The sequence below is a fragment of the Gossypium arboreum genome, chromosome 7 (genome assembly GCF_025698485.1).
Source record: "Gossypium arboreum isolate Shixiya-1 chromosome 7, ASM2569848v2, whole genome shotgun sequence".
NCBI lineage: Eukaryota > Viridiplantae > Streptophyta > Magnoliopsida > Malvales > Malvaceae > Gossypium > Gossypium arboreum.
The window spans coordinates 86,982,064-86,987,516 of NC_069076.1; the positions used below are offsets into that span (position 1 = coordinate 86,982,064).

Below are 5,453 nucleotides of genomic sequence, written 5' to 3' on the forward strand. Positions count from 1 at the left end.
AGTTATTTTCTCGGCCCTCTTTGTTTTAGACTTTATCGATCAAACTACGAGACAGTGGGATACGCAAAGGCTTACCAGTGTGTTGGGCAGGACTTTAGCAGACTAGGTGTTGTGTATACCCCTATCTCGGGTTGCTCATGCAGACTTTATGGTGTAGGGCACTGAGTTTCGTGGGACTATTCAGTGTGCAATGGCTACGGCTCTTTACAACATTAGACATTTACAACAAACTGTGGAAGATGCAACTTTCGGCAAGAATAAAAATAACAGCGTGACGTATTTTTCATAATTTTATTCCTAGCTATTACAATCTTACAACAAGCGGATTCGCGCATCACCACTATGCCCTTGGTGCATGGCCTCGGCTAAAACGTTGGAACATATTTTTCGGGACTACATTTCGACATCGCGTGTTTGGGCAGAGCTGCATGTTACATGGCCTAGTGAATTGACTGATGTTTCCTTTCAGGATTGGTTGCTATATGATTTTATTGTGCATAGCATTTCTGTTTCCAGATCAGTGGTGTGTACTCTGTGGTTAATTTGGCATGTCAGGAATAGGCGAGTGCATGAAAATGCAATTGTTCAAATTCAGGGGATTATCTGTAGAGTGCGGTCTTACCTGTTGGAGTTTGACGCGGTGCATGCGAAGCTACCTGGACGTCTGATTGGACCTGAGCATTGATCCTGAAGGTTCTTGCTTAAAAGTGAACTTTGATGATGCTTTCCACGCGCCTACGTTGATGACCTGTGCGGGGATTGTTATTAGGGATAATCTTGGTTCCGTAGTTGGCTACACATCAGTAGTAACCACGCACATACCTTCTGCTTTTGCTGCGGAAGCTCTGGCCTGCTACCATGCTATACGATTGGGTCTCGAATTGGGCTTACAAGAGGTAATCTTTGTAGGAGACTCTCTGACTGTGACTCGTAAACTTTATTCTCATCATCATGACGAATCGGTTATTACATCAGTTATATCAAGGGCTTGATCGGGCAGTTCCATTTGTGTCGGTTCCTGCATGTTCCCCATGAGGGAAACTCTGTGGCCCACCTGTTGGCTACTAAGGGCCTTCGGGGTGAGGGCCGTGTTATTCAAAGAAGGGGGGGATCCCAGAGTTCGCTCTTCTGGCCGTGGAGACGGATCGACGCGGTATGTGTTTGGGGGAGCCGACCTCCTCCCTGAGACCTCATGCTGGTTAGCTTCGCGGCGGTCGGGATCTGGTTTTATTGGGGGAAGCTTGGGAGTCTCGATGGTTTCTTGATGTTTGCAGGTGTTTTCGTTGACTCTCGGACAGGATTCTGGATCTCTATGTGTGTCGGGATCTTTGTTTTTCCAGTGATGGTGCCTCCTTCAATAGGGTTTGAGCCACTATCATAGATGATTTTGTTTGGTTTTGGGAGCAACTCTTTGGCTATGGGTAGTGCTTTCCAAAGGATTTTCTGAACAGCTCCTTGTTCTTGTTCGGTGCTATCCTGGTTGTTGCGTGTTTGGGAGCTGTTTTCATTGGACTTTCTTTTAGGCTTTTTTAGGTTTCCTTTCTGTTTGGGCTTGGTTCGTTTTATTTTGGGACTTTTTCTGTTACTTTTGTTGTGCTTTGTTTCTTTTATGAAAAGCCCAGCTTAATAAAAAAAAATTAAGGGAATCGTTATCTCCTTTGGCTTACACGCCAATTTTTTTTTTTTTTTTTATGGATAAAAATTGTTTTTGATATTTTTCTCAGCCTGTTAATATTGTGTTTTTTATATCATTCCTTCTATGCGAATTTAGAGATGTTTATGGACTTGTGATTTTATGATATGTTTTATATATTTTTCGTCATAATTTAATTTAGAAATTTATTTGTTCATGTCATGTTGGTATTGTATTCTTTTCAATAATTAAAAAGGAGAATAAATTTATTTGGGATTGAACTCAATATTTTATACTTACACCCTAATACTTTTTTCACTTAACTAAAAGATTATTCACCATATTCATATTGTATTTTATATTATGGCATATTGTACATAATTTGCAATTATGGTATAATTTATATAAAAAAAATTAAATGTTTAAATTTATTATAAATATTTTATGTGTCATGTTTTAGTTTATTTGCATAATCTTAATGTAGTAATAAAAAGGATATTCTAATTATTGATAAAAAGACAAGGGTTTATATTTTGAAATTTGTATGGAGTTGATTGGGCGAAGGTAGTAGATAGAGTAGCACTGATTAGTGAAAGTATATATGGAAAACAACTGAGGTTGACACATATAGTCAGCAAAAGTGAGCCCCCAAAATGACCCATCAAACTCTAAGATATTTTAAATTGCCTCTTTACTGAATTATCCAATCTGAAGTTTAACTACAAAGACTAATACTCATCTCCACATTATTACATATGAAGAATATATCTCAGTTTAGTAAACTTTTTTAGGAAAGTAGATAGTCTGAGAATGGTGAGGTTTGATTCTTAACGCTTATGAATTATCCTACTTTAAGTTGAGAGAATACATTTTGAAAGGAAAATGAAAACACCATGACAAGGAAAGATGGAACTATCAAGTTCCTTTCTTACAAGATAATAATAATAATAGTAATAAAAGAGAGGAAGGGAGAGAAGGGTGGATGGTGTTGAAGATAAAGAGATAAGGAGATTGGCGTCCATATGTCCGATCATTTATGTGAACTTCTGCCCTTCAAGTCTTGGATGATAATATCAAGCACTACTTAATCTATATTTAGTTTAATTTTGGATTCACATATTGAAAACTTTAGATATTTGATATCCAAACTTGTTTTGATATTGGTACAAATAATTTAATTACATTATTAAAATTTTATTTATTAATCTATACTATTATATAAGATCATGATTGAGTTGGTGCCACAGGTTAATAGGACACCAATTCAATTAGATAAATCACGAAATTATCTTTTTGTAGTTAAAATAAATTATTTTATTTCAAGGTATTTTTGTCTTTTTATTTAAAAAAGACAATAAAATTACATGCATATGGAGAGATTTAAACCCACGCCAATCGCTTTAGTAAAACATTAAATTTATCACTAAACCAAAGTCTTATTTTAATTTATTTATACATATTAATTTTATTATGCATACTTTACTACCTCTATCAATTATATAATTTTACTTCTATCCTATATATAAACACTGTGACCGAGTTGGTGTCACCCATAATCAGGTCCCAACTCAGTTATTAAAGTACCAAAACGCTTTCATTTTAACAAAGTAATAAATATTAATTTAAGGGTATTTTTATCTTTTTTCCATAACATCTACAAAAAATAACCATGCTTATAATGAGATTTGAACCCAAAATACCAAACATGCTCTTTCCCAACTTTGTCATATCAACTAACATAACATTTAATACATATTGCATATGTGTTGTTATTATTATTAGTTTAAAATCTTACATTCAATTATTTATTATATATAATTAATAAATGCATCAATGCGTTCTAAATACGTGGTTTCCACACGTATACGCATGTAATAAATTTTTAGCATGAATAATGAATTTAGATATTTTTGGGTTTAATCTTATAATTTTTATCTTTTAATTTTTTATTTAGTGTTTGTTTGGACAACACGAGTAATTAAATAAAAGTATAATTACTAGGGTTGTAATTACAAAGAATTGTAATCCCTAGACATGTTTGACTGATAAAGTGTAATTACATTGTAATTTCATATGTCATTGTCATGCCCGGAAATATAGGGGGTTAATTATAATGGATAGACAAGAAATTAGCTAAAGCCTCAATGGTTAAGTGTTGCTCCCCTATCCTAGAAGTCCTAGGTTTGAGCTACCTCCATTCCATTTCTTTTCCTTTAATTTTCAACAACTTAGGGTAAAAACTACACGTAAAATATATACAGTAAAATATAAAGATTAGACAAGAGATAGGCTTCAGGCATAGGCATAATGGTTAAGAGTTAGCTTTCCCCCTTTGTGATCTTAAGTTTGAACCATTTTTTCCCTAAATGCATTTCTTTTTAATTTCAACAATGCCCTTAAGATTTACAAGCCCTAGCTATTTATTCCATCTTTTCCTATTTTGACTAGGATTACCTTTTTTTCAAATCCTAGTAAAACTCATTTTCATCTCCTATTTCTTTTCTTTCTCTTTTATCTTTTCTTCTCTTTTCTCTCATTCTTACATCAGCTTTTCACATTTGAAACATTAATTATTTTCTTTCCCGTTTCAGATCAATTCCCATTTCTTTGATTTCTTAACGGTGTTAGAGTTATCTTCAAATAGCATCCTTGTTCTTGCCAAGAATCGGTAAGTACATCTCATTTCTGATGTTTAGATGTTGAGTTTTTGTAATATTTCTATCCGATGCTAATCTTACGTTCGATTAAATAATGTCAAATCTTTTGTTGACCTTGACAAATCTTGAAATCAACCATTAATTCGTGTGTAAATGTTGTTTGAAAGATTGGATATAGGTGAATTGGATCAAAATCAGGCGTGAGGAATATTGATCGGACCCTTGGTGAAAGGTGTGTGTTCTTTACCAAGTGAATTGGGGCAAATCATGTGTAAGTTTAGGGTCACACGGTCTCCCACTGTTACGTTAGGGTACTTTGTTTTACACACGGCCTGCCACACGGCGCTCTCTCTTGTAGATTAATTTTAACATTTACCATATGGCCATTGTCTGTTACACGGCTTAGCCACACGACTTTTAGCATCTCACACGGCCGTGTGACCTTTGTTTTACAATTTTGCCCAGAAATTTGTAAATTATTTTGTTTAGTCCCTGTGTAGTCCCCAAACTGTCTTTATAGTTTTATTACTTTCAATTGAATCCTTGATAATATGTATATTTAGAATCTATGATATGAGTGACTAAATTATTATTGTTATATGCATGATATGTGAACAATACATGCTTACTGCCTTTGTATTACTCATTAAATGTTCATTAGGCCTTTTGATATCGTTAAACCGAATACATGATAAGCACGACTTTTGCTACTGTATTGATCTGTTATAAGCATGTTTATTGCTACCGTATTGATCTGTTATAAGCATGCCATATTGCATTGCATGGGTGGGATGATATGAATAGAGAAAGTAAGAGCAGTTTATTTGCACAGATGAGTGGTTTATCTACATCGATGAGTGGTTTACCCATACTGTACTAGCAATTCATCTGCAAACATTTTTATCTAAAAATATTGATGGTTTACCCATAATTTTTACAAACAGAATGACAGTTTAATAATCTACAAACTAATGGTGGCTTGTCCACAAACCAGTGACAATTTATCTACAAATATATTATGCATACACAACTTACTGACAGTTTTATCTACAAATATGTTGTGCACCCACAACCTAGTGGTAATTTTATCTACAAATATGTTGTGCATCTACAACCCAATGGCAATTTATCTACATCGATGAGTGGTTCATCTACAACAATAA

At 34.3% G+C, this 5,453-nt stretch overlaps 1 long non-coding RNA gene across 1 annotated transcript; it reads right to left on the reverse strand.

Annotated features, from left to right (window-relative positions):
* Positions 1 to 246: 246 nt before the first annotated feature.
* On the reverse strand, positions 247 to 1,764 carry LOC108483490 (uncharacterized). Its single transcript, XR_001871094.2, has 3 exons — positions 823 to 1,764; positions 623 to 748; positions 247 to 532 (listed from the first exon to the last, which is right to left on the reverse strand). It is a non-coding gene; the product is annotated as an uncharacterized LOC108483490 (long non-coding RNA).
* Positions 1,765 to 5,453: the final 3,689 nt, after the last annotated feature.